The sequence below is a fragment of the Panthera pardus genome, unplaced genomic scaffold, assembly GCF_024362965.1.
Source record: "Panthera pardus isolate Hobbes unplaced genomic scaffold, ASM2436296v1 HiC_scaffold_17, whole genome shotgun sequence".
Classification (NCBI taxonomy): domain Eukaryota; kingdom Metazoa; phylum Chordata; class Mammalia; order Carnivora; family Felidae; genus Panthera; species Panthera pardus.
The window spans coordinates 41,900,973-41,913,333 of record NW_026526732.1 but is presented as its reverse complement, the minus strand read 5'-3'; positions in this window follow the sequence as shown (position 1 = coordinate 41,913,333).

The window sequence follows — 12,361 nt, the reverse complement described above, 5'->3', positions numbered from 1 at the left end:
CAGGTGGCCCATATTGGCTCAGTCTTTGTTTCCTTTCTCACCCCCAAGTGTTTGTACTCTTAGACCACACACTGTGTCTAGAATGCACTTAGCCATGAACCAGCTTCTACCATATGGACAAGGTCAACATCTTAAAAAGTAATAGAGCAAGATAAAAGAAACCTGGGTTTCTGGAAGACCCCCTGAGACAGAGCCACCTACCTACCTTGAATCTTCCACTTACCTTTGTGATGATGAAATAAACCTACCTTTTGTCTGATCTGCTATGTTATTGGTATATTTATTATATTAGATTAGTCTGTACTCTAATATATAACTAATTTCATTTATATGATCCCAGATTCCCATTAACCCTGTTTTTTGAGTAGTGTTACTGGCAATAGCAAATTAAGTGCAGAACTGTGGATAAACTATTAATTCTTTTCTCTTTTCCTATTTATTTCCTTAAGTCCTCATGGAACTTTAAACCATGAAATTAAAATGTTTCTTCCATTTTGGATTAATTTAATTTCTGTTTGAAATAGCAATACATATTACCTTTTTGGTAAAAATCCAGAATTCTTCCTGTCTGATGAAACAAATTTTTGATGCAATCCCTGAGGCAAGTGAAAGCTCTATACCTTATGATTTTGATACACTAAAATCTCTTAGAAATCAGAGGACTCTCTGTGTCCTGATGGTTGTTTATCCCCAGATAAAAACATGCTACTAAATTAACTTTGATTATATTTAAGTTTAGTCACATTATATGTCTTGGTGAATGCTGATAGCCAAATATTCTCCAGACTAACTAAGCATTTTTTTTCATTTATTTTAAACATACTTACTTTCATAATACACTAGCCATCATTGATTCCTTTGCCTAATTATCAACGTGAAATGCAGAATGAGGTGTTTGCTTTATTTACACAGTAAAGTTGAGTAGGGTAGGGTCAATCAAATAGTTATAAACTTTTAAATTCTGACCAGATATTTTAACCTTCTGATTTAAAAAAAATTGAAATGTATGGGGGAAAATCTTAACACAATTATAAAATTCTAGGAAATATATATAGCAAATATACAAATATTTTCAGAAAATAGACCCTGTAGAAAATATAAATATATTATAAAATATAAAAAATAAAACCTCTCCTACAAAGGCCCATTGATGATCTTAGAAGAAATTAAATAGTGACGAGTAGTGAGTGCAGGATCAGCCTGAGTGATTTTGACAAATAGATTGAAAATCTGTAAATTAGAGTTGTTTTAATTCATCATTAAACCAATGTCCTTTAAAAAACTAATACTCTTGAAAAAATAAACCTGTTTAAAATTCGTGGGTTTGATTTATGTTCACATTGATTTTATTTATAGGCTTTAATTTTTCCAACAGGATGACAATTATAAGATAAATCTCATATATATCAGGGATTTTTTTTGACTGACAAGTAAAAAAAATATACAACAGCAAATAGGAATGTGATCAATCACAAGGAAAGAAACACAATTCTTTATATTCAAAGTGCTAAAGATTTAAATGCCTTGTTGGTGAAGAATATTTGGAATAAGCTAAACTATAAACTTCAGGATCTTGTCAGCCCTTAATAATACCCCCCTGGCATGAGGATTGCAAAACTGTTTTAAGATAGGTAATGTTTGTAGTAATCTGTTTCAGAAGGGGAAAGAAGAGTAAAGCAAAAATGCCTTAAAAAAATAATGGGCACAAAATAACAAGAAACAGACTTAAGCTACCAGAAGTTTTCATGGGGCAGTAAAAAAATGTCACCTTTTCTCTGATGGGCTCAAATGTACCACATTTTTCAGACTTCAAACAGCTTTTATGTGACTTCTTCCTAGTTTATTTCCCAACAGTGCACCATACTTTTAGCTCATTAAATATCATAGTAAAGATGTGCAGGAAATACAGTTAAACCTTAAGTTTTTGTGAAGCCTCAACCAAGGAAATTGAACTCGTTTTTTTGTTTTGTTTTATCTTGTTTTGTTTTTATTGAAATAGTGAGTTCATAGGTACCAGCCAAATGCCAAAGTTAGGTATTAAGGAATATTGGAGTGTCACTAGTTTTAGTAGGTTGAACTTTCAATCACATTATCATATTCTGTTTCAAATAAATTTCAGTCTACTGAGAGATACATGGATGTCAAGCTTTATGTTCTTTTCTTTGAGAATTGTGCTCTTTCATTTGGGGAGGAGTATTTCTTTGTAACTGTCTTGGACTTTGATCAGAGGAAAGAAGAAAAGATAAAGATACATTGTGTGTGGATTTTTTTTCCATATGAAAAAGGAGAAGAGAACAAAATATATTACTAAAGCGTTTTCAGGTAGTTTAGGATAAAATCTTATTTTTATCTGCATGTTTTGAGTGATTTTCCCTATGAGACCTTAAGCACTTCAAAAATCAAAACAATTTTAATGGCATTCCCCCCCAACACTGGCAAGTGCATTTAGGCCTCTGAAGAAAATCTTTTCTAAATCTGTTCTAAATGTCCTTTAGTGGTGTTCACAGTACTTGGGAAAGTTGCAAAATGTCCAGTGCAAAGTATGGATAAACTAATAGAAGGGAAAGATTAATAAAAAAATTTTGAGGTGAACTTCTAGTTACAAAAATATAACTTTAAAAATCCTTAATCATTTGTATTAAACATATTTACTAAGCTACATAATCAGTGGGGATGATTAGAGAAGTAAGCTGCAAGGTGACTGATACAGTTAATAAAGGAAGTTTCTATCTGGGATTACGATGTCATGCATAGTGTTGGCCTACATTGGTTTGGGACCCTTAAAAAGGAATGGATTTTTCAGATGGCAGCTACCTTTCTCTGCCTCAAGAAATACAGAAAAATTAAATTCTAGAACTAATTAGTTAAGGATGTAAATGTAGGACATTTGTTCCATCAGGATACCTAACAGAATTCCGTAAGTATCAAGAGTAACCTTCAGAGATAGCCAGGTTTGAGTCTTGGTTCTACTATTTACTGAGTAGTGTAAGGGAGGTGAGTATAGGAGAGAAAAGTCTTAGACTGACTTAGTCTTAGTCACTTAGACCAGTGACTGCATGCATTCAGCACATTTTTGCTGAGAAGTTATCATGCATTCATCTATCTGACAGAGATAATAATTCCCATATCATAACATCATTACTGTGAAAGTCAAGTGAATTAGCAAATATAAAGTACTTAGCAGAGTGTCAGGCATACACTAATAGCTTAATGAAGGGCAGTTACTGTCATTCTAATAAATGCAAATAGCTAATAAAGTTAGTTTACACAGAGATTAGCCATTAAGACTTACAAAAAAAAGTTCTTAAATTCTCTCTAGATATTTGTCACTTGCTTATATTGTACCCCCCAAATTAATATCCAGTAAGTAAAATAATATGCTGTATATTAAAGAATAAAGTTTTAGTAGAAAAAGCATTACCGAATGTGTATATTTGTACCTGTTCTTATTGCTGTAGGCCAGAGATTTTCGAGAAACATAGGATCATCCGAGACACTTTGAGAAAACTACTTTCATAATAATGCTATGCTATTTTTTGTCTTTTTCACTTGGTTGACATTTGTACTTATGGTGTAAAATCAATAACGGGTAAAACTGCTGATGCCTTAGGACAAATCAAGGCAATGGCACCAAACTCTAATAGTGGTCATTACACTCTGCACCATCACTAGAAGCAAGGGAAAAAAATGCCAATTTCATTTAAGAACATCATTAAGAAGGCAGTGAAATATTAATTTTATTAAATCTAAACCCTGGTGTACACAGCTTTTATTATTCTGTATGACACATACCAAAATATAATGATAGTCTTAAGGAAAAACACCTGTGTGGTGGAGTTGTAAGATGACCTAGCCGCATTTTTCATGCAATTGTTCTTACTTAAATAATGACTGACAGACAAGGGATGGTTAATCAGACTTGGGTGTTTGGAAAACATGTTATCAAATGTAAATGAAGTGAGCTTGTCACTTTAAGGAAAACAAGTGACACTATGAGTTGCTAGTAATAAAGAATTTGAGCTTTCATACAAAATTTAGAATGTTGGGAAACTAGTTATGTGCCACAGTGAATTTAACCAATTCCAAATACCAGATGTTGAAAGACTTAGTTGAGGTCAGTGGTGATATTAACAAGTGGGACTTTTTACATTGTATAAAATTGTCAATCTTTGGAAGATTTGCATAACTCCATGAATTGAGTCTTCTGAAAACCAATGCATGGTGTTATATGTATACATATACACACATACCACACACACACAAAAGATCTAAAGATCCATTTAAATTTAAGGTAGGTCAGTAGATTTTAATACAAGGAAGAATGAAAAGTTAATAAACATGGTTTTGGATTCTACACTACACCTAACTTTTGAAAAACTACCATTTGTTGAGTTTTGGGGTAGTATTAAAGGAGAATACCCACAATTATCTGAAGAAGCTATTAAAATAAATCCTCTCTTTTCCAACTATATATTTGCGTGAGGCTGAATTTTCTTTATAAATTCCAACCAAAACAGTGTATTTCAACAGACTGAATACAAAAGCAGGAATGAGAATCCAGCTATCTTCTATAAAGCCAGACAATATATATGAAGAGTTTTGCAGAAATTTAAAGCAATGTCACTCCTCATTGATATTTTTATTTTTGAAAATAGCTATTTTTCATAAATATGTTACTTTGTTAACATGTATTATTATTTCCCTTTTAACATATAACATTTGTTTTAATTTTTATATGGTATATAATATTAATAGTCATAGATATAATTCACAAATCAAAAGCTCTTTGGGGTTGTCCATAGTTTTTAAAAAATGCAAATTAGTCCTGAGACCAAAAGGTTTGAGAACCTTTAAAAACCAATGACCTGAGATTCCTTAGGAAGTCAGAAAAAAAAAAAAAAGGACAAGGTAAACCCAAATAAGCTGACACAAGCTATAATATAGATAAGAAAAAGCAAACAACAGAGAAATCTAATAAGGCCAACAGATAGTTCCTTGTAAAGGTCAACAAAATTGAGAAGCCCCTAACCAGATTCATCAATAAAAAAGGCGAAAAAACATAAATTACCAAAATCAAAGATAAAAGGAATTCATCACAACTGATTCTATAAACCCTAAAAGAAAGGCAAATTTCATAGGCGTATAAGGCAATATCAAGAGCCCATCTGAAAGATATTATGAATTTAAAGTGAAACGACTTAGCTGAATTGTGTATTTCTTTTCCAGTAATTTTACTTTACTTTGATTTAACTAGGAATAATTAGATAATTAATTAGGGTTGTGGAACTGTCAGAACAAACATTTGAAACAGTGAGAGAGAGTAGGGAGGTTATCAGGATTTTCACAACCATCCACTCTCCCTAACATCATCAGAGTAAAACAATTACCAGGGACCTTTCGCTTCAGACCTACTGATAAATACGGTATGAAAGGGACCCATTTTTCTAGCAGCTGTAACCATTTGCTCATGACCTCCATAATTTTCAGTGGAAAAAGGAAATGGTACTGGCCTGCTGCCCTGATAATTCTGTCTGGTCTTTTAAAAAAAATTTTTTTTTAATTCAAGTATAATTAACAGGCAGTGTTATGTTAGTTTCAGGTGTACAATATAATGATTCAACAATTCTATACATTTCTCAGTGCTCATCAAGATAAGTGTACTCTTAATTCCCTTCACCTGTTTCATCCATCCCCCACCCACCTCCCCTCTGGTAACCACCAGTTTGTTCTCTGTATTTAAGCAAAATGAAACTATTGGGACTACACCAAAATAAAAAGCTTTCGCACAGTAAAGGAAACCATCAACAAAATGAAAACAAAACCTAATGAATAGAAGATATTTGCAAATGATATATCTGATAAAGAGTTAATATCCAAAATATATAAAGAACATATACAATCCAATACCAATAAAACAAATAATCCAATTAAAAATGAGGAGACAACCTGAACAGATATTTTTCCAAAGCAGCCATACAGATGTAAAACAGACACAAGAGTATGTTCAACATCACTCATCATCAGAGAAATGCAAATTAAAACCACAATGAGATATCACTTTACATCTGCCTGGCTTTTGGATTCTGCCTCCCTGTATTTTCAGCACTCATCCAACCATGAACACCGCTAGCTCAGGCATTTCATCCCCTAGTGGCATAGTGAGAACTTATCTCTCTCCCTGCTCAAATGAAAACTTGGTTGTTCTGTATTTCTTGAGCCTCACACAATTCTTAACAGAAGAGAGAGCTGGCTCCTTTTTCCTGGTGACAGGAATCAGTATGACAAAAGTTCAGACATCAAAGATTGGATACAAGTTAGAACATGATGACCACCGAAGTCAATAACATTGTCCTCATACAATCCTACTTATCTTCTAAAAGGCTCACTGTGGGGTCATTACACTTTTGATCTGTAAGCCAGCAAGAGATCAGTTCTATGCAGACTGATGATCTATCTTTAGAACTTGCTGGAGTTCTTGGCTCTTCTAAAGATCACCATGTGAAATGTTGAAGTATCTTTGACAATGTTATCACCCAACAAGCACATGAGCTTACTTAACACTACTAGTCTGTACTAAAATATAGTCCTGGGTTCTGTTGCTCTAGACTCAAAATCTATTTCAAAAAACATAGATCTGCATATCTATTTCATTTCTTTCACAGTGTCATTTGGCATTGGTAATTATAAGTAGCCATATTTATAATAGCTAACATTTCTTGAGTGCCATCCGAAATGTCTTATGTGGATTAACCCATTTAATCCTCCCAGCATTTTTATGAGAGGGGTATTATTATCATTCCTGTTTTAAATGTAAGGCAACTGAGTCACAGATGGAGTAAGTAACCTGCTCAAGGGAAAGGTAATGTGTTGTCAGAGCTACAATTTGAACCCTTCCATCCTGACTCTAAATGTTAGTAACAACCACATGGTATGGCCCCAATAACTGGGTTTAAATAAGACCGATGATTTTTTAAACAGATTTTTCATCCTGTTTCTACTAAAATTTGATTTTAGATTACCCCATATTAAAAATATTATAGATCTGATCATTTAGCCTGAGGAAGTTGTTTGCATGAAAAAGAATCCGACTAGCTGACTATAGGATTCTCTAAATTCTCTTTCCTGTATTATAGTCAGAAAAAAAAATGTAAGTTTAATTCATATGAAGTTGCCATCAGTTTACCTTTTTTGACTAACAAAACGGCAATTTTGTATGGCTCAACTTAATATAAAGGGGAAGCTACAAATCCATATTTAGTCTAGCTCTCTGCTTTATTTCAGTATTATGATGATTTTCACTGTCATTCATGATCTTTTTTATGGCCTCCCTTGTGTCAGGAACAAACATCATTTCCTGGTGAGAGAGCAAGTCAGGACCAGAGGCGTGGGCTATAACTGAGGAGAGAATAATTTCTTACAACATGGCACTTGTCCCATGATGTCTGAAGCCTCCTGACCTTGGCCTCATTTGCCCTATGAGCTCCTCAGTCCAAGTGCCCAATAATGTGAGATGTGATTTGCCTCAGAAAGCAGATTCAACACAAGCCCTTGCTATTTTTAAAAGAAACTCCTCTTGAAATCCAACAGCAAAAGTCAGTTTTTCTGATTGAAAAGTTAATTATAATGGTCCTGAGAATGCTGTCAGACATTCGGGAATCATAATACCTACAAAGCGCTAAATTCCTCATTTTTCCCACAGGAGTTTTCAGTGCTAAAAACAGCATCAATGCCAGTATTCCCAGCAAAAGCACTGCTAATTGACAATCAGATGAATCCAGCTAATGTGTTTACTGAGTGTGAACAAGAAAGGTTGTCATATCCAGGAGTTCCAAAATAGTTTTCTTTCTTTAGAAAATGCCTATCTTCCCTGGACAAGCAGCAGTTCTCACGTGTTTTGGTCTGTGTCACTGGCCACCGCGGAGTCAGAAGAGGTGACTTCTGGGCTGTTGCAAGTGCCATTTTCTGTACTTGGCAAGTGTAGCAGTCTGCATGTCCTCACCACATGAGAAAATTGACACAATGGTCGGTTAAAAATTTCCCCAGCAAGCCTATAGAAGGTATGAAAGGTGGCACCCAGCAGATAAATGGTGGGGTCAGGAAAGAGGAACGTGGTTGTTACTGCTGACACAGACCATTCTTCCTGTCAGCAAGATATCACCAACATGTCTTTCACTATGAGGTGGTATGTTTCAGAGATACAAATAAGAGAATATAATTTCTGTCCACTTCAGAAAGAGATAAGTATGAACGCCTAAAATTGACACACCAATATGAAGCAGACTGTTGAGTAACTAATGACATTTGGTTTTAAAATCTCCTCCTCCAAAATTTCTAACAGTTAACAAAATTAGTGTCATTAGATAGGAAGATGTATAATCTTATAAGTATTTTGGAAGCCATCCCTATCAACCATCATATATGAATGTATCACGCTGGAAAATTGTCTACAGAGTGATGAAAAGAAAGAAGAAAAGCTACTAATAGCTGGGAAAAAATGTAAGAACTTTCTTCATAACAGTGAAATAATCCTGCTCTTGGCAGGAACTTAGATACCATATAATCCAATTGTCTTCTCTTTACAAATAAGGAAACTGAGCCCAGAAAAGCTAAGTGATATGTATTTTTAAAACGCATTTTATTAAAACTCTGTACAACATTCAATTTTCTGTTAAGAATTTTTTTTTTAATTTTATTTCTGTCAAGATTACAGAATGTCTGTGCTACCAAGGTTGACTGAAAATTGAAGACTTCCAGCTCTGCTTCATACTTGGAAACCAGAGGGGTATACTCTGTGATTCTTGGGAAAAGAGAGAATATGCTTATCCATTATATCCTAACTTCCTCAGACATCCCAATTAGCAAAGCCCTCAGCAAAAAGGCATTAAGACAGTTTATTATGGAAAAAGAAGTGATTTCGAGGTTAAAAAAGTTAGATTCCAAAGAGTTATGGCTATTTGATATGAGATACAATTCTACCCAAGCCACACTTTGCTAAATTTTAAAATGTATTTAATACTTCCTGACCTGTTACAAAGTCCTTCAAGGCTGGATTTAAGCCTTAAATTGAATGATTCCCAATTCATGACTGCATACATTTACCTTATTATGGGCAAAATTATTTTTTTTTTAATTTTTTAATGTTTATTTATTTTTGAGAGAAAGACAGAGACAGGGAGTGAGTGGGATAGGAGCAGAGACAGAGGGAGACACAGAATCTGAAGCAGGCTCCAGGTTCTGAGCTATCAGCACACAGCCTGATGCAGGGCTCAAACTCATGAGCCATGAGATCATGACCTGAGTTTAAGTCAGATGCTTAACCAACTGAGCCACCCAGGCACCCAAAAAAATTCTATTTTAAAGAGTAAAATTAATTTATACAAAGATTAACTATAAAGAATAATAAATCACTACATTTTACTCCTGAAATTATTATTACACTATATGTTAGCTTGAAATAAAATAAAACAAATCACACACACACAAAATAAAATAATAAAAATAAATTTAAAAGTAAAAAGAAGAAGAATTTACAGGGGCATTAGGACATTCGATGAGACACTATATATCAAAGTACAAAATATTACAAAAATGGTAAATATTTGGTACCCTTTATTCATTAATTAACATAGTCAACAAATATTGAGAATTTATTCTGTGTAAACCACTACTGTGGTGGGTTTTTTGAGTAATAGAGCAATTAACCTTACCCAAATCCTATCTTGAGGTATATTACTATAAATGTTTTTAATAAGATGGAAAAGAGGTACTATTATAATTTTTTTAACGTTTTATTTATTTTGAGACAGAGAGAGACAGAGCATGAACGGGGGAGGGGCAGAGAGAGAGGGAGACACAGAATCAGAAGCAGGTTCCAGGCTCTGAGCCATCAGCCCAGAGCCTGACGCAGGGCTCGAACTCACGGACCGCGAGATCGTGACCTGAGCTGAAGTTGGACGCTTAACCGACTGAGCCACCCAGGCGCCCCAAAGAGGTACTATTATAAATGAACAGCCAAGCTACCGTTAGTCAGGGTTCATGGAAAATAGATAGTTCATACCAGCTGGTATACAAGAAAAGACTGATGAAAACTGTTATTGCTACAACTGGACATAAGCCAGAATATAGGGGAGAGGGGAGAGAGGAAAAAAAAAAAGAGAAAGAGAGAGAAGGAAGAAGGGAGAGAGGAAAGAATAAATTGGCTAATGTTTTGTGACATTTCTTTCTTATAGAATCTCTCCCAAATCACCAGCCCTTCTCATCCTTCAGCCTCCAACGCATTATAGTTCTCCTCTCCATTGACTTATCACTGTGGCCTTTTTCTAGATACCATGAATACTCAGGCTACATCTGGACTCTTTCCAAGCTTCCTGTCATCACAGTGTTTTCACATATTGGGCACTCCAAGAATACTGTTATATTGATGAAGTGGTGAATGGGTGAATAAATAAATGGAATGCATTAAATGTCAGATTTTAACTTTTCTTTTTATCTGTATAAATCTGATGATCAAATTGCTCCCAATCAGGAAAAATTCCCCTGGAAAATAGGTGAGGTCTATCCCTTTGGCTGGGAGACAATAGTGTATCCATACTGTTTAAGTCTTCCTTGTATCATGTTCTGGTCCTTTCTAGGACAATATTAGGCATATTAACAGTTAGTGTATCCAACCAAATCTCTGAAGTTAAGAAATTCCTCCTCGAACATTTTAGACAAACTACCAAATTAGCCTCTTCTTGAACACTTAGGATAAAACTTACCTTCTGCCAAAGCATTATCATCCACCGCTAGTAAACTCTGATTAATAAAACACACCTTTTATTTTGAGCCCAAACCTTTTCTCTTTAACATTAAGCTGATAGCACTAATTCTCTAGCCTTGAGTAGCATATAGCATATCAACTCTTTCTCCTTCAGACTTATAGTATTTGAAATTAACTATCATTTCTCCTCTTAGTCTTTGCTTCTATATACTAAGCATCCCAATGCATCTGACACCATCCAGTTTCTGTCTCAAATACGACACTTAACTAAATACCAAAGGAAAAGTTGACCCCAACAATGCTGAGCTCTTTGCAGTCAGAGAGCTCAACTAATTTCACTGCTAAAATACAAATAGTAATAATTCCTTACATATACATATATATACATATACATATATATATATATATATATATATAGATAGGTATATATATCTTAGATCTATCGATCTATCTATATGTATATGTATATACATACATATAGATAGATAGATCGATAGATCTAAGATATATATCTATATATATCTTAGAAACCCTATGCAGGCATGGCTGACATTATTTCAAATCATGGTTGACATTACTTCAGAAAGTTTTGACTTTGGGAGTGATACAGAAGCAAATCTCTAAAGTCTGATTTCCAGGCTGTGTGACTGATGATTGAAACAGGGAGTGTATACTATGTATGCATATGTTTTGTAAGGCATTTTTGGTAAAAATATATTTATGTGCTTCTCAAATTTTACCCATAGCTAGCATATTATCTATCATGAAGCTAGATTTTTATAACACAAAAGACTTGTGACTCCTTTATTTATTGAAAAATTGAAATAGCTAGTTGTTATGAGATCAGCTATACTAAACAGTCACTTTACATAACTATAGCATTACTGGGGAACATGGTACAAGGTAGCTAAAAACTTTTTATGTTATTTCCAAGTATATCCTATACAGCCAGAAATAATTGGAGTCTTGGGAAGCTGACTTTACTCATTGCAGCATAATCCAAATTATTTTGAATTGTAAAAATAACAATGAAACATAGAACACTCTTTTGCTTTTCCTATGAACTAAGCATTAAAAATAGTGTTTGATCACCAAAAGTTTGGTTGCTTTAGTCTTTGAATTTTAGTACAACATATCCAAATGTTACTTCTTTACAATTTTTGCCAAGGCATTTAATGTCATTAAGTCCTATTCTAATAATAACACTCCTATTCAGCAAAGGCATTTGTTACGTGTTTGATTTAGAAAAAAAATCTTTGTTCTATCAGGGAAAAGGATTTATTAAAGCTCTTGGATTTTCTTTCTCATTATAAAATTCATTATCAAATCCGTTGAACTCCATGTCACTCTTTTTTTAATGCCTTTAGCATACAATTTGCTAATTTATTCTTGGAACCATGAAAAACACTATAATTTTTAACTGTGAATTCAGATTATTTTGACTAGACAGAATAAATACTTTACGAAAGATTATCTCTCTCTTCATTTGAATTGCCTTGATTTTCCATTGCCTTGTGATTTTGACCTTTTATAACATCACACTCTTGAAGCTTGGCTCTGTCACTTACTAAATTGGTAACTTTGGTTAAGTTATTTAATGTA